The following is an 18,249-nucleotide window of genomic DNA, read 5'->3' as shown; positions in this document are numbered from 1 at the left end:
AGCCAAACCCCACAGGTGAGACATTACGGAGCCAGACCTGCATCACTTTACAGGGTGAGCACCATCGCCCCCCGGGCACGCACCACTCACATGCACACAGCATTTGCCCCGCTGTGAAAGGTCACATGACTTATTGATACATAATATCTTTACTGAATCTTCACGCCTCCATCTATATAGCAATTCACAGTTGTTGAGATCTTTTCTTATCTGTTGTTTCGCTTCATCGTCACAAAAAGAGAGGCAAGTGCAGTAGCCTTTGACAGATCAGGGAACTGAGGTCCAAAGCTGTAGCGACTTGCCCAAGTTGAAATGTTACTGTCTCCTCCTTCCCCTCATTCTGTTCCTCCTCTTCACCTTCCTTCATCTTTTTCATGGTCATTCTCTTCATCTTCATGATCATTTCCTTCTGCCTTTAATTATATAAAGAAATCATACAAGTCAATATCAAAAACAATTTGATTTAAAAATGGATATTTCTCCCAAGAAGATGGACAAACGGCCAACAGACACATGAAAAAATGCTCAACATCACTCATCATCAGGGAAATGCGTATCAAAACCACAAAATCACCTCACAATCAGCCGTCAGAATGGCCATCATCAAAAAGGCAACAAATAACAAGTGCTATCCAGGATGTGGAGAAAAGAGAACCCTCGTGCGCTGTTGGTGGGAATGTAAATTGGTACAGCCACTATGGAAAACAGGATGGAGGGTCCTCAAACAGTTAAAAATAGAACTGCCTCTCCCGGCGTGCCCCGCGCCGAGCTCGGGGCGTGGGGGGGGGGGGGGGCGGTACTCGGCGGTGCCGCCATGACTATTCTCCCCAAAAAGAAACCGCCGCCTCCCGACGCCGACCCCACCAACGAGCCGCCGCCGCCGCCCGGGCCGCTGCCCCCGGCGCCTCGCCGCGGCGGGGGTGTAGGCGTGGGCGGCGGCGATCGCGACCGTGACTCGGGCGTCGTTGGCGCCGGTCCTCGAGCCTCGCCACCGCCTCAGGGCCCGCCCCCGGGGCCACCGGGTGCCCTCCATCGCTGGGCGCTGGCCGTGCCGCCCGGCGCCGTGGCAGGCCCCCGGCCACAGCAGGCCTCTCCTCCTCCTTGCGGGGGCCCCGGCGGTCCCGGGGACGCGTTGGGTGCCACGGCAACGGGCGTGGGCGTGGCGGTGGGCGTGGGCAGTGCCGTGGGCGTGGGCGGCGGCTGCCCTGGGCCGGGTCACAGCAAGCGGCGGCGTCAAGCCCCCGGGGTCGGCGCGGTTGGCGGGGCGAGTCCTGAGCGTGAGGAGGTCGGCGCCGGTTACAACAGTGAGGATGAGTATGAAGCGGCTGCGGCTCTCATAGAGGCCATGGACCCCGCCACCGTCGAGCAGCAAGAGCACTGGTTTGAAAAGGCCCTGCGAGACAAGAAGGGCTTCATCATCAAGCAGATGAAGGAGGACGGCGCCTGCCTCTTCCGGGCTGTGGCTGACCAGGTGTACGGAGACCAGGACATGCACGAGGTCGTGCGAAGGCATTGCATGGACTATCTGATGAAGAATGCCGACTACTTCTCTAACTATGTCACAGAGGACTTTACCATCTACATCCACCGGAAGCGGAAAAACAACTGCCATGGCAACCACGTCGAGATGCAGGCCATGGCAGAGATGTACAACCGGCCCGTGGAGGTGTACCAGTACAGCACAGAACCCATCAACACATTCCATGGGATCCATCAAAATGAGGACGCACCCATCCGTGTCAGCTACCATCGGAATATCCACTACAATTCAGTGGTGAATCCTAACAAGGCCACCATTGGCGTGGGGCTGGGGCTGCCATCATTCAAGCCGGGCTCTGCAGAGCAGTCCCTGATGAAGAAGGCCATCAAAACCTCGGAGGAGTCGTGGATTGAACAGCAGATGCTGGAGGACAAGAAGCGGGCCACAGACTGGGAGGCCACAGAGGAGGCCATCGAGGAGCAAGTGGCTCGGGAGTCCTACCTGCAGTGGCTGAGCGATCAGCAGAGACAGGCTCGCCAAGCCCGCGGCCCCAGCCAGCCCTGGAAGGCCAGCGCCACGTGCAGCTCTGCCACGGCAGCAGCCTCCAGTGGTCTGGAGGAGTGGACCAGCCGGTCCCCAAGGCAGCGGAGTTCAGCCTCGTCACCCGAGCACCCTGAGCTGCATGCCGAGCTGGCCCTCAAGCCCCCTTCCCCAGGCACTGTCTTAGCTCTTGCCAAACCTCCTTCACCCTGTGCACCAGGTACAAGCAGCCAGTTCTCGACCGGGGCCGACCGGGCTACTTCTCCCCTCGTGTCCCTCTACCCTGCTCTGGAGTGCCGGACCCTCATTCAGCAGATGTCCCCCTCTGCCTTTGGCCTGAACGACTGGGATGACGATGAGATCCTAGCGTCGGTGCTGGCAGTGTCCCAACAGGAATACCTAGACAGTATGAAGAAAAACAAAGTGCACCGAGACCCACCCCCAGACAAGAGTTGATGGAGACCCAGAGACTGGAGACCATCTCCCAACCCTCACACCCCTGCCCTCTGGTGCCACCCCACCTTCTTTGGCTTTCTTCCCTCTTGCCGTCTTCCTTCTTCCCTCTCTCCCCTCCTTTCACTCCTCCCCACTTCCCTCTGGCTAGCCCACCCCTGTGCACCCTCTCATCGCTGCCACCACCATCATCACCTGCCTCTTCGCCAGCTGACATGCCCTGTTGCCCCCTGCACAGCACCATCCCTCCATCCCACAGGGGACTCGGGCAAGGGCGCTGAAGGTAGGCGAGAGGCACACAGAGACAAACCAACTGGCAGCCAGGCAGCCCCTGGGGAGAGACATTCAGACAGAGGAAAAGTCTCCCTGTCCCCCAATTCCTTCCAAGATCAGAAACTTGTCACCCCGCCACAAATGATGCTGGGGAGGTGGGAGGAGGAAGTGGGAAAATCTCCGTCCCAGTACCCCAAGAATGTCTGAGCCTTCAATGTTGAACTTTTTCCTTATTAAAATGTACTGTTATCTTATAAAATCAGCCAATCAAAAGTGATGTAGACAACAACAACAACAAAAAATAGAACTACCATATGACCCAGCATTTCCACTCCTGGGTATTTACTGGATGTAAACAAACACACTAATTTGAAAAGATTGCATCCCCATGTTCACTGCAGCATTATTTACAGTAGCCAAAATGTGGAGGCAACCTAAGTGTCCATCAACAGATGAATGGACAAAGAAGATGTGGTATGTATATATACAATGAAATATTACTCAGCCATAAAAAGAATAAAATCTTGCAATCTGCAACAACTTGATGGACCTAGAAGGTATTATGCTAAGTGAAATAAGTCAAACAGAGAAAGACAAATACCATATGATCTCACTTATATCTAAAAACAAAACAAACAAAATGAAAACAGACTCATAGATACAGAGAACAAATGGGTGGTTGCCAGAGCACAGAGGGATGAGGAGATGGGAGAAGTAGGTGAAGGGTAGAGGTACAAACTTCCAGCTATAAAATAAGTAAGTCAGAGGTATGTCATGTATAGCAGAGGGAATATAGTCAATAGTAGTGTAATAATTTTTTATGGTGACAGATGCTTTCTAGATTTATTGTGGTGATCATTTCGAATCCCTATATTGTACATCTGAAACTAACACAGTATTGTACATCAACTATACTTCGATTTAAAATATAAATAAATAACTATGAATATAATAATAGCAGAAGAAAGGTATCTGCATGTCCTAAGAAGTTCCCGAGCTGGCAGCACCTGAATAATCTCTTTTATTTGCAGCACAAGACGCTATGTGGGTTCTCATCCACTTTCCACCATACATACCCCTCCCAAGTCTCCTCTGACAATGGAGGAACTTATCTAAACCTGCTAACCTCTCATGAATGTCCACGTGGGACCCATGAGATGGTCATTTCATCTTCTCAAGGAGCTTTAGGAGGGTCTCACAGTGTTGCTCATCTCAAATTCTTAGTGTGTAGACGGTGCCCAGTGACTGAGTGACCAGGAGAAGGTTTGCTCAGTTGAGTCTCAGGGACATTCTGGCCCATCTGGTCACATTTCATTCTGAATATAAACTAAATATAATACATATAAATATATCACCTCCTTGTGTTGTCTTATTTTCCCCATTCTTTGCCCTAAATCATGGACTTACATCTTATCTACTAATTTAGCTAAATATGTTCTTACTCTAATGAAATATTGTCTTTCCTTTCAGTATAACCTAACAAGAATTAGGAATGTGAACATAAAACTAGATTGAAAAAGCAAGTATCTTTTATCAGTCTTTTTATTAGTAGGATTATTATGTATGAGATATAACCTATCTATGGTAGGCAGCTTGGTGAATTTTGCATAAGTGTGTGTGTGTGTGTGTGTGTGTGTGTGTGTGTGTGTGTGTGTGTATTCACCATCCTGATCAAGATTCAAAGACATTTCCAACACCTCAAAAGCTCCTTCATGCTCCTACCCAGTTAATATCCTCCCACCAAGTTAAACATTATTCTGAATTCCATCCCCATACCGTAGTTTAACAGGTATAAATGGAATCACAGAGCATGTCCTCTTTTGTGTCTGGCGTCTTTGTCTCATCACTACGTCTTTGAGATACATCCAGGTTATTGTACATATTGCTAGTTCATTCTTTCTTATTGTAGTTGTCTGTTGCATGTGTATATCATAACTTTTCATCCTTTCTGCTGTTGGTAGGCATCTGGGGAGTTTCTACTTTTTGGCTGTTAGAGATATAACTACCAACTTTCTTGTACATGTCTTTTAGTATATATGCAATCATTTCTTTTGAGTATATGCCCAGGACTGGAATTGCTGGGTCATAGAGTAACTATATGTGAGGCTTTCAGAAATACTGTTCTCAATCGGGTGCCTTGGAGAAAATTCCCACTGCACATACTCTAAGAGAAGTAGCCTCCCATTCAATCCTAAAAGGTCTCCAGGGTCTAGAATTTTTTCATATTAATAAGGGCATTTCAGAAGCAAAGAGAGCTGATGGAAAGAAAAACATATCCTTTGCATCTGATCACTTAGAAGTAGAGAAAGACTACCCTTTATTCTATAAAGACAAAAACTGAGCTCATAGATGCTCCAAGATTACAATTTAGCCAACCCAGTAAGCACTGATTTTATCCACTGGCTGCTAGCTCTGTGCCGAAGTTCAAACTGGGGAGAAGACCATATTTTATAGCCAGTTAAATTCCAATGTAAAGAGTTTTATTAAATAGACATTCCCCAAAACTCAGGTTGTACAAGAAAGCAAGTAAAAATCAAAAGCAATGGATTTTAATCTTCCCATTATTTTTAAAATTTTCAGGACACTGGTTGGCAGTCTCCACATCCTACTCATAGGTTAACTCCTCTGGGTCTGGAATCCAGTCCTCTGTTTACTGCCTGCTTCCAGGCCCCACCCACACCTCCCCTTTCTGCTCTGACTTCTGCCTGCTGTTTCCTATGGAGTCTCCCAGGCTCACCTATCCCACCCAAGGGCATCTGTCTAGACCCCAGATTCTGTACTAGCACGTGGCAGGTGCTCTGTCTGATAGCACTGGGTCTCTTCTTCCCAGAGATCAAAAGGGATGGGGATGGAGAAGTTCATATGAAGGTAACCAGGAGTCTGCAATGAAAGTCAAGAGGACTAAGGATCCACAGCCTGTAACACCTGAGGGCAGGTAGGGAGACAAAACCACAAAATTATACCAATGAATAAACATATGTTGCAGAAGCATCTGCAAGCTTCTTATCTTATTGATTTCTCTGGAAACAAAGTCAGAGAGAGCTAGTGTCTCACTGGGATCTATTCTTTCCAACAATATCATGGAAGTATTGTTAACTCAAGGACACACCACTGAATGATAATCATGGTACAGCAATTCCAGTAGAAATCATGGCATTTAGGGAAAACATTCTATTGACTGTGATTTCCACTGGGTCCCCAGAATTGATTAATATTATCATAAATAAAGAGAATTTTTTTCCCTAAGAATTTCCGGCTGCTTCTAATGAAATCCAACACAACCTTAGGACATGGGGAAGAAAATGAAGGAGAACAGGATTTGTTCCAAGAATAAAAGCTGCCGGGTACAAAAGACAAGCACATGTTGAGCATCGCTTTGATGGCAGGACAGAGTCACTGCCCAGCTTGACAGGGGCCACCAGGACCTGACATGGGTGTCACCAGGAGATGCTCACTTTTCCACACCTGCACTACTTCACCTCCCACTCACAGCCTGGCTGAAACTACCCATCAGTGACTCTACTCACCTGGAAAGTCTGTCCTACAGAAACTTTCTCCAAGACTGTCCTTTAGTTTTGTGCATCTGTCATTTGTTTCAGTGCCATGATGTGCCAGACACAGGATCCACAAACGTGGTGAGAGCCTCAGAGGGGTCCACTGTGAGAACAGGCTGCCGAGAGGTTCTTAATGGGGTGAGAGCCTCTTCTTTGGGCTCCCAGAGCTCCCAGACCACCTGCCTTTACATGCGCCACCTTGTTTTGATGGTGCCTTGAGCTGACCTTAAAGCAGGTAATTCCCTAATTTGTGTCCTTCACTCCATTAACCAGTGCGACTAAAAGCCAGGGCCAGGCCCACTAGGGCTGTCCTCCCTCTGGTGGGAAATCAGGAGTGTCCTGAAGATGTCTCCCTGGTCCTTACTACTGTGAATTCCAGGGGCACACCAGACGGTATCTCACCCTTCAGGGATTTAAGGTCTCTTTCTTGTTGCCCTCAGAAGCCTTTGAAATGAACAAGAACCAGATATTAATTAAGTTTTCACACGGTTACTTTATATATTAGGTTAGGAATTTACCCTTCTTTATTCCAAATCAAATTATACACAGGTGTTAGTCAAGGTAGGCTAGGCTATGCTGAAGTAACAAAATAAAATCTAAACTCTCATTAGCTTAACACACAAAAATGTATTTGCTTCTATATAAAATCCTCTGTGAGTGCGGGCCACAGTCCAAAGAGCTGTCCTCCAAGCAGGGACCCAGCAGTCTCAGCTGCTTCCATCCAACTCAGCACAAGACCCTCACAGTCCTGCATGAGGGCACAACAGGAAAGCTTAAGGGTCACTGTGTCACCCTGGAAATGACATGCATCACCGCAAGTGACCGTTCATTGGCTAGAACTAGTCACATGGCCCTGCCTAACTGCAGGGGGTCTGGGAAGTAGCATCTTCCATGAGCTCAAGAAGGACAGCATTGGATATTGGTGAGCATTAGTATTGGCTACGACAGCCATGTTGCCCCGCCAAGCTCACACATGGATACAGCCCCCAAAATGCACACCAGTTAATACAATACCCCCAGTCTGCTACCGCCAGTAACATTTAACAAGGTGCAACCCTCCCACTATAAAGCCCGGGTCTTGTTCTCACGAAGAACCTTTTTGTGTGTGTAAAATTTATTTTATTTTTTTTTAGCAGCAGCTTGCAGGATCTTTTCTCCCCAACCAGGGATTGAACCCAGGCCCTCGGCAGTGAAAGCGTGGAGTCTTAACCACTGGACTGCCAGGGAATTCCTCCCATGAAGCATTTAAGATTCTTGAAGTGAACCTCTCCTCCCATGAATTTCTTCCTTTTCCCATTTTCTGTAATTCATTATTCTATTCATTTCAGCCTGAGGATTGTCACTCAGGTCTCGGGGTAGAAACGGAGCTCCTTCTGCAGCCACTGTAGCCCCAAGACCTGATGTCTAATCAACTCTGAATTTAACTTATGTCAATGCTCAGTCTTCTAGGCCCTGTTGTCAGGGCCCTTCCATTCAGAACTGTATGATGCCTCAATACCACTAAAGGACACCTTTTAGGTTTTCCAAACTAAAATTAAAACAGTACTTAGACAAGTGAAAAAATACAATACTGCCATAGATTAGGACATCCCTTGCCTTCCCTGTAAATTTACTCTGTAAATTTTGTATCTGAATTTTCAAACGCCTGGAGAGGTTTGCCGAGCATCACGGTCACTATGGAAACAGCAGGCTGAGGAAGCAGAGGGGATGAACTACTCTCTCCACTCTGGGCTGGGCTCATCTGTACTGTGTCCTTTGGCCCCACTGCAATGAGGCAAGAGTGACCCATGTTATACACTGTCTTATAAAGGAATCCCTGCGTGGATTATTTTTTGAAGGACAATTGAAGAAGAGACATATCTGGTAACGTTTAACAGGAAGCCTCAGGGAAGAGTGGAATAAATCTCTCCAAAAAACATTGATCACATCTGACCCCTTTCCTTGTACCGCTCTGAAAAGAGGCTGGCGACTCCTTCCCCAGAACCCACTCTTTCCCTTCTCCTGCACTTCCCTTCATCGCTGCTTCTGAAAGAGATGATGACTTACAGCAAATGCCAGATTATTGCTGTAAAATGTAATGCAATACAAGAACAGATCAAATTTGTGCAATGCCTTTTGTGAGATGATCCAAAAGGTTCTGTATAATGGCTATAAAATTGTGAAACACATTGTGGAACAGATTTAATTTTTAAAGCAGCTGAAAATATATATTAATGATTTCCCATCATTATTACTCATCAGAGGTCTTTAGGAATACTAATAAAATGACTCTACCTACAATTATTTCCAACCGAGTGTTTCTTTGTGGAATTCAATCTGATCTTATAGCATGTAATTGGCCGATCAAGATAATGTTCTGAAGGGGGAAGAAACATGGGGATGTTTCAGCCGAAGAGCCATCTGCTTTTGTCATTAGCTTCCTCTTCTTCCTTCACCACCTGCTCAGCCTTCACCTGCTTCACTCGGCTTGGATTTGCTTACAATTATGCATCGTCTGAAGATCATTAAGGTAATGTAAATTGGATGGAAATTTGTCCTTGGTAGACAAGGCAGGTGGATCTAGGCCTACTGTGTAATTGCCATGTGCAAATTTCCCATCCATTCTTTACGATCCAATTCAAGTCCCTATCCTTACCTGGCAGAGGTAGTGATGCTTCCCCAACGTGCTCTCTGATCTCCCCACCGTTTCACTGCCGTGCCTTTGATGTCGCCAACCAGAAGGCAGCAGAGCCAGGGGCAGCCTCACCCAGTGTGTGGGGTAACAGACTTGACTGGGAAAGCAGTCCAGGGAGTTGTGCAAATGCACTGCGCAGGTTTTGGGGGCTGGGAGTCTGTCCCATAGGGCAACCGTAGGGGCAGTTTTGTTGGCGGGGTTACGAGCAGACAGCCTGGGAGCAGGCAGTCTGGGATGCAGAGCTGTCCGATACAGGAGCTCTTTTGGAAACACCCAAGAATACTGGGGCTCAGAGAAACTGCAGACCCTCTTCCCAGGGAACGAGACCCCCAGTGTTGTGGGAAGCTGAGTGGAGTGCGATGCCCCCAGTGGGAAATCAGGGAGCCCTGGTCCAGCGGGCTCATGGTCCAGGCACCCCAGGGTCACTGCACCACAGTAAATACATTCGAGAAATATGCTGAGTGACTAAACGCCTGGAAAAGAGTGAATACGTCCAAGTAGAGCTACAGGAGGAAGCACCAGGGCACCAGTCTGAGGTCCACGGCTGGTGGCCACTGGGCAAGACACACAGAGCCAGACCAGAGGCTGTCCGGCTTGGAAGGACACAGCCCAGGAGCAAGGGCCCTGGTTATAACCAGTGACCCCCTGTCCCCCGGTGATTGGCCGTGACCACCATGCCTGGTCCCGGCACCCGCCTCAGTCTCCTACGCCGTCTCACCCCCGCCCCACGCTCCCCTACACCTCCTGCACCCCTCCGGTGCCTGGCCCACTGCTGCCCGTGCACAGACATTGCTGATATTCACTAACGCATGCTTCTAGTCCCAAACAGCCCCGTTCCTTCTGCCCCGGGCCGCCCATTCCTCCTGGGCTCTCCCGTCCTGCCTTACCGAGGATGGCCATCATCTCTTGAGTGCTGAACTTCTCCTGCCTGCAGGACACCTCCATCTCCTGCAACTGGACCCACACCACCCCGCAGAGGCATGCTCAGGCTCACCTCCGACAGCCAAGAGTCAACCCGCTTCCAGTTAAACATTCAGTATCTTTTTATGTCCATGCCCAACAGTCACGATCTACCAATGAGCCAAAACAGAGGAAGACTGGCACCTTCTCAAGAAATAAGCCAAGGACATAGGGCCTCTCTGATCTCATAAATATCCAGGCTGCTGGCACCTGCCTCTGTCTAGATGGAGCCTCAGCTGAGGGCAGAGCCGAGGCTGAGAAAGAGCCCTGAGGAGCAGGCGGCCCACATCCCAGTTCTGCCTGGACCGAGGGCAGAGCCTCCCAGCTCTGAGGGTCTCTGATGCCTCGTCCTCTACTCTCCGGAGGAAAGACTCCCTCGAGCTGGGCAGAGGCCACCTCCTCACGGGAGAGTCTGTCCTGGCGGTGGTGGATGTTGGCCAGAAACATAGGACACCTGGTCGGTGTCACCAGAGTGTAGATCACCAAGGAGCAGTTTCTCGTCACAGGTTCACATTGCCCTTTTCCCTTTTCCCCCGTCTCATCACCCCGCAGCTTTCCCCACACATCACTCTGCTGGTGTCTCTTGTAAAATGTCAGAGCTGCCTGCTGCTTGAAATTGTGTATCTTGCTTCAAGCAGAAAAAGCACGGGAAGAACCTCCCCTTTGTCCCCTCCTCTCACCATCCAGTCCCTGTGTGGTTCAGTCTCCATTTCTGGGGGCAAAAGAGGATAAAAGCAGTGATCATTCAGGAGACAAGGACCTGGGCTCTACTCACTGCTCTACCTGGAACTCGCCGTGTGACCTCAAGCAAGTCAGTTAACCTCTCTGGTTCCCTTATCTATAGAATGAAGTTTGGGGCTATCATTCTTTCTAATCTCCCCTCCAGCTTTTCTGTTCGATAATTTACGGCTTGCAAAACCGCAGAAGGCTTCATCATTTTTGACTGATCTCATTAATACAAATGAAGGAAAAGAATCTGGCATTTTAAGAAAAGTGGCCAAGAAGCCAGAGCATCACTATTCTCTGGTGATGGGTTTGGAGATCCCAGGAAGGGAAAAGCTCCTTATTGCTTAATCCCTATCTCTCCAACAGGCCAGACATAAAATCCTTTAATCAAATCGAATAAACTCAGCTAAGCTTTGGAATGGGACTAAGAAATAGCTAATGTGTTTTCTATCCAGATTTATTCACACGGTCTCCTTTATAAATGTGCTCCCAGGTGATGCCGGGAAAAGTGATGGAGAAAAGCAAATATGTACCATGAGGAGTACTGAGGGTGTGGAAGACACTTGAGTGCCTTTAGCAAAGAATACCGTCCTCACCCTTCCCGGGATGAGAGCTGATCTCATTGAGGATTAAGAGGGAGGATCGAGACAGACGCCACCCTAGGTGTGGGCAGGTAGGGCATCAGAGCTGGCTCCCACAGCCCAACTCTTATTATCCCATAGTCAGCGTCCATGATTTTTTTTCATACTTTGGTGCATTTACAAAGAGTCTCCCTTGACCTGGAAAATGCATCCAGTTTCTCGGGATACCTATTCCAGTGTATGCAGTGTATGCACTACTACACCTCCCTTGCTGGGAAGTGAGTCCTTTGGTCCGGAAAAATGTTATGCAGTGGGTCAATTACCCTGTAAGCCCTTGGTCAATGGTACTGGCTAAGACCCTGCAGGCAGGAAAGAAAAACACATACCCAGAATACGCATCAATTCTAGGAAGACTAAGGTTCCCTTCTCAAGGATGGAAGTGGTCCAGTGCAGTCATTTTTGCTACCAAAAATCTGTGTGGTCTCTTCAAGGGATAGACCCATATTGGGGTTTAGTGTTTGTCTTTGCTGCTAATAGGCTGGACACCAGCAGAGGCGGTAGCTAGATCAGCCTTGGCGAGTAGGAATCCACGCTGCCTGGTCTCCATCCCAGCCACCGTGGCCACGTTATACATGTGTGCATGACGCCAGCCCTGGTGGCTAGTGACAGAGCCTGGCCGACTTCAACCAGCCAAGTCTCTCTGTATAGTCAGTTGATAGTGAGTCTTCTGAAGTAGCTTCTCCCTGGTGAGCACTGTCACGTGATAAAAGTCTTCACACTTCACGTCCACTACCATGGGTCCATCTACACACCTCTTACTCAGAGCTCCTTGCTACTGACTCTCCACTGTAGCTTTTTCCAGGGCCCTAACTACCCAAGCCATTTGGGTAGAGAAGGACTTTTAATAATCAAGTGGTTAGATGAGCTGTCAATGCCAGTCAGCCTCTTTCCCCAGCCACCCCTATTTTGCCCAGTGGGCTCGCGAACAAAGTGGCCATGGTGGCAGGGATGGAGATCACGCATGGGCTCAGCAACATGGACTTCCATCCACCAAAGCTGACCTGGCCACGGCCACCCTGAGTGCCCAACCTGCCAGCACAGAGACCAACACTGAGCTCCCAATATGGCACCATTCCCCAGGGTGATCAGCCAGTTACCTGATGGAAGGTTAAAGGTATTAGACCACTTCCATCATGGAAAAGGCAGCCATTGGTCCTCACTAGAACAGATACTCCAGATATAGAGTTACTTTTCCTGACAAAACTACCATCTGTAGACTTCCAAAGTGACTTTTCCACCATCGTGGCACTCCACACAGCATTGCTTCTGAACAAGGAACTCACTGCACAGCAAAAGAAGTGCAGCAATGGGCCCATGCTCATAGACTTCTCTGATCATACATGTTTCCCACCATCCTGAAGCAACTGGCTTGATAGAATGATGGAACAGCCATTGGAAGACTCAATTATAGCCCCAGCTGGGTGGCAATACCTTGCAGGGCTGGAGCAAGGTTCTCCAGAAGGCTGTATACGCTCTGAATTACTGTCTATTCTCCCATGGCCTGGATTCAAGGGTCCAGGAATCAAGGGGTAGAAATGATTATCATCCCTAATGACCCACTCGCAAAATGTTTACTTCATGTCCCCATGACTTATGCTCTGCTGGTCTAGAGGTCTTGGGTAGAGAGAGACGAATGCTTCTACCAGGAGACACACAATGATTCCACTGAACTAGAAGCTAAGACTGCCCCCCACACCCAGCAACTTTGGGTTCCTCATTCCTTTGAATCAACAGGCAAAGAAGGGAGTTACTGTGCCGGCTGAAGGGAGTTACTGATCCTGACTACCAGGGGGTATTGGATTACAAGGCCACAATGGAGGTAAATAAGAGTATGTTGGAATACAGGAGATCCCTTAGGGCGTGTCTTAGTATTTCCATGTCCTGTGATTAAGGTCAATGCAAAACTATGACAGCTCAATCTAGGCAGGATTATGAATGACCCAGACCCTTGAGGAATGAAGGTTTGAGTCACCCCACCAGGTAAAGAGTCATGAGCAGCTGAGGTGCTTGCTGAAAGCGAAGGTAATACAGAATGGGAAGTGGAAGAGGGTAGTTATAAATACCAGCTATGACCAGGTGACCAGTTACAGAAATAAGGAGGTAATGGTTATGAATATTTCCTCATTTTGTCATGAATATGTGTGTGTTACACAAATATGTTTGCTTTGTTCCCTCTCTTTTTCCCTTATCTTGTAACATAAGATGTATTGACTTTATAGCACAGTGTTTAAGTGTTGTTATTTTACATCACAGTGTTTAAATTACAGGGTATCAAGAAGAGTAAACATACCTCAAGGGTTTTACCCCCTCTTCTGTAGTAGGTGTTAGTGCGTTTGGGGGTTGTAATCAGAACAGTTTTATCATGTGAGGCAGAATTACGACCAGAATTATTGTCTTTATTTGGAGATTAAGGATGGTTTGAGGAGATGTGTATGGGTGCCAAGCTGACAAGGGGTGGACTTGTGATGGTTAATTTTATGTGTCAGCTTGACTGGGTCATGGTGGGAGTCCCAGATATTGGCTAGACATTATTCTGGGTGTTTCTGTGAGGGCGTTTCTGGATGAGGTTAACATTTGAATCCATACACTGAACAAAGCAGATTGCTCTCCCTAATGTGATGGGCCTCCTTCAATCAGAGGAAGCTCTGAATAGAACAAAAAGGCTGAGCAAGAGGGAATTTCTCCTGCCTGGCTGCCATCAAGCTGGGACATCATTCTTTTTTCCCTACCTTTGGACTCGAACTGAAATATCAGCTCTCCCTGAGTCTTAAGCTTGCTGGCTGTCAGACTGAAATACACCATCAGCTTTCCTGGGGCTCCAGCTTGCTGACTGCAGATTTGGGAACTTAGCTTCCATAATCACGTGAGCCAATCCCGTATTTTATGTACATACGTACACATATACCGCATCCGCGTCCACACACATGCACACACATCCTTTTAGTTTTGTTTCTCTGGAGAGCCCTAATATTAGCCCCTTGTATTTTAATTGCTAGAGTCTTCTATATGAAGGTCAAGTTCGCCTGTTTTCTACTTCTGAATTCTGCTCTGTGGTGAAAATTGTCATAACTAAGCCTGAATGCGCTTGGGGACATCCAGGGTTGATACAAACATTGAGTCCTGCTCCCATCTGCATATCAGGTGAATGAAACGAAGGCTTACAAGCTGCTTGGAAACCTTCTGGTCCTCTTACAGAGTCCCTGGAGAGCTAACTTTAACCACAATTAATGTGCTCTCTTGGATGGGGTGTTTTCACGCCTGTGGCTGTCAATCGCCCCTTTGCCAATGCCTCTGTATTCAAGGAAATGTCAAGTGTAACTACTATAATCCTGGTCTCTTGACATGTTCCCGTGCTTGAAGACTGAGTCCACTCCAAGTTATTAGGGCACCGGAGCCACGTGAACGGCATCTCTAGCCTGTGGTCAACTTTCCCTGTACGCTTCCTGCAACCACGTGCCAGAGCAGAGAGGTTAAGTGTTGGGCACGTTCCTTCTCCCAGGGTGACTGCAGGCGGGACGGGAGATTCACGGGCGCCGTTTGGGGCTCTTGCTGCATCGTTTGTCTTGAAAATGAGGTATTAGAATATCAGCGCCTAATATGCTCCCTGAGTTATAGCAGAGCGTGGGGCTGTTCCTTTGGTATTTCCCATAAGCTGTAGCTTTGTCAAAGGCTGATGGCAAACGAGCAGTTCAAAAGTGCCTTGGAAAAGCACACTCTTCTTTTCAAAACAGCTCACATTGCAGAAAAAATTACCATCAGTCAAAATGGCACGTGGGATGAAGCTCACATACCTAGAGGAAACCGTTTTAACCCTCAGAAAATACCTATAAAGTGACGCATTCAGATAAAGGACCTCCATGGAGCCTGTGACAACAGCCTGCTCTGTGGGTCCCTGGCCACAGACACCCTACTAAGCCCTCGTGCTCCCCGAGAGCACCAGGCCTCGCCGTGCAGGCAGAGGAGAAAGCAGTGCTTGAAATTTCCCCAAAGAACATCTGCCTGAAAGCATCTCTCTAACCACACAATATTGTGCTCAAATGTTCACCATTAGACTTACTTTTTAAGAGCCATGTGGCAATAGATGCATTTAACCAAGTTAAATGTCTATCTTCCCAGGGAAAGATAATACAGTCACAGTTTGTAGGGCTCATTTAGAAGGAAAAACTGGTGCCAACTGTCGAGAGCTCTAGGGAAGAAGATTTTAATCCCACTAGCACGCAACATGGAAAGGGTTCCTGACAAAGAGGTCTCGACCATGGGACATATTCAAATAACAGCCAGATGGTCCTCTACCTACACTGGATAGGAAGCTGGAGCAGGAGGGCACCAGGTTCCTTCTGACACAGATGTCCTGTAATGTTATCATTAACTCAGAATAGAGAGAACAAGAGGATTCTCCTCTTCTCTGGAAAGATATTAAGAATGTTACTAGATTACCGGGCAGGGAAATCTAGGTTCTGGTCCTGACGCCATATGTGTCCTTGGGTGACGCATGTCATTTCTCTAGAGTTTCTCATCTGTTAATATTAAGTAGAGGGATTGTCTCCATTTCCCAAGTGTCTTATTCTGATATTCCACAATTCTCGGAGCCTGGGTGAGTCATATGGGATCTTTCCAATCACTTTAGGGAGGCAAAATAATAATAAGATGCCAGAGCGGCAAAGAGGGATCAAATCTAGCACCAATTCTAATTGGTTGGTAGTGGTTGCTTAGAATACTACATCAAAGAAGGATCTGAGGCCAAGTCCAAAGAGAAGTGGGAGGTATTTCCATAAATAATTGAATATTACTGCCAAAAGGTCTGGAGTATGAAAATGTTGACAATAAGCTCCATATTTGCCATCCCTGCAGTAAACCCTTAAAAATTCAACTTTTCCAGTTTTAACCATCACAGGTGATTGATGACCCAAGATACATCAAGGAAAATACAGGGGTTGAGATGGGTTGAGAAGCTGAGTGAGGTCAATGGTCACAGGCAGGAAGGTCGCCAAGGCCTTGGGGTCTAGAAGCACAGTCCCAAACTCAGCGCATGGGGATCTGGCTTCTTTCTCACCGTATAGCGGTATTGTTCTCTGCCTATCGTGTCTGAAGGTATTCTTCAAACGCTTCCATTACATTTTATTCTATTTTAGGGAGGAAGTGACAAATTGATTTTGAAGACTTGACAAGGCTCCTGGAAAAAAGATGGCTCATAAATGTTAAGGGATTTTTCTATAAAGCCTTTGCTCTGGTGCAGGAATATTTAAAGCATGAACTGAAATAAGATTTATTAAAGTGCTTTCTCTGGTACAAAGCTGTACAACTGTAATGCATCATTAATATTATTAATAATAATTGGTCCTTCATGTCTTCAAAAATGATATCTATACACATTGTGGGGAATTCCCTGGCTGTCCAGTGGTTAGGACTCAGCGCTTTCACTGCCGGGGGCGCCTGTTCAATCCCTGGTCAGGAAACTAAGATCCCGCAACCCTCACGGTGCTGCAAACACACACACACACACACACACACACACACACACACACACATTGTGGACAATGAAACTTCAATCAAACAATCCACCCTGACGTGAAGATGATTGATGAGAATTAATGTCTAAAGGAACAGATAAAAACTGGGTGAAATGAAAGAAGAATGAGTCTCCGGGGGATGTACCACACCCTCCCAGTTACGCTTTATCTCATTTTTCTAACTCGTCTTTTTCTAAATCTCTAAAACAATGCAAGGATTGAGAATAAAGAAATGGGCTTAATAAAGCGATGACTACAGGTGTTAAATTGTCTCTAGGCTCTCAAGTGGCAGCCACTGTTGACCAGAGCAGCTCTTGATGAAACTTGCCAATGAAAACTCAATCAATAAAACTCCTGAGGCAGCAGGAAGAGTGGTTGGCGGCGGATCTGGAGTTTGATCCCATAGTCGGAAAATCAGCTTTGGCAAACAGGGTCACTATTTTCCCAAAGAAGTGTCAGATTTTCAATTTCTTGATTTGGGCTGATTTAAGTCACTCCTGGCCCAAACGTGAAAGGCAGAAAATTATTAACTCAACAGCTGCCTCTAAGTTTATATTAGTCAGGTGTCTCCAGAGAAACAGAACCAGTCGGAGATCTCTCTACCAGTTAGCCAGCTGGAGGGAGAGGTTTCGAGTAGCTGGCACATGTGACTGTGGGGAGCTGCCCAGTCTGAAATCTGTAGGGCTGGAAACCCAGGCAGGAGTTGAGGCTGCAGTCTTGAGGCAGAATTCCTTCTTCTCAGGGAAACCTCAGGTTTTGCTCTGTTGTGAACTGAATGTTTGTATCCCCGTGAATTCATATGTTGAAGTCCTAACCCTCGAGGTAACAGTATTTGGAGATGAAGCCTTTGGGAGATGATTAGGATTCGCTGAGGTCATGAGGATGAGGCCCTCATGATGGGATTAGTGTCCTCAGAGGAGACATTGAAGGGCCTGCTCTCTCTGCCACATGAGTACACAGTAAGAAGCAGCCGTCTGCCAGCAGGAAGGGGGATGCTCCCCGGGTGTATGCGGAGAAGGGGAAGAAGGTCGTCTGGCTGGCAGGAGGGACGGACTGTCACAAGGAGACACACACACAGAGTTGGAAGGGAAAGCGTTTGACGCACAAAGGATCTCAGATGCAAGGCTGAGCAGACTGTGCTGAACAGCTCAGGAGGCGAAAGGGAGACCAGAGGCAAATGGAAGAAAGGCATATAAGAAATACGAAAACGTGACAAAAGGGAAAGGGGAACTCATATTACCCGAATGCCTATGATGCACTGGGTGTTGTGCTGGGCACAGGTTTTCTTGTTCAATCCTCACTACACCACTGCAAGGCAGATAGATCTTTCCTCCTTTACAAGCAAACAAAAGAAGGCTGAAGACCACACACCTCAAAGAGGCAGAACCTGCTTCTACACCAGGCCTGTCTTACACAAGCCTCTACTCTCCCACCTTCT

General features: G+C 47.6%; 1 pseudogene across 1 annotated transcript; it reads left to right on the top strand.

The window, feature by feature from the left end:
• Positions 1–410: 410 nt before the first annotated feature.
• Positions 411–3,260, top strand: LOC309631969 (OTU domain-containing protein 5 pseudogene; annotated as a pseudogene). The gene has a single exon. The product of its transcript is annotated as an OTU domain-containing protein 5 pseudogene (transcript).
• Positions 3,261–18,249: the final 14,989 nt, after the last annotated feature.

Source organism: Balaenoptera borealis (assembly GCF_965194805.1).
Source record: "Balaenoptera borealis genome assembly, chromosome: 7".
Classification (NCBI taxonomy): domain Eukaryota; kingdom Metazoa; phylum Chordata; class Mammalia; order Artiodactyla; family Balaenopteridae; genus Balaenoptera; species Balaenoptera borealis.
This window is presented reverse-complemented; position numbering and strand designations above follow the sequence as displayed.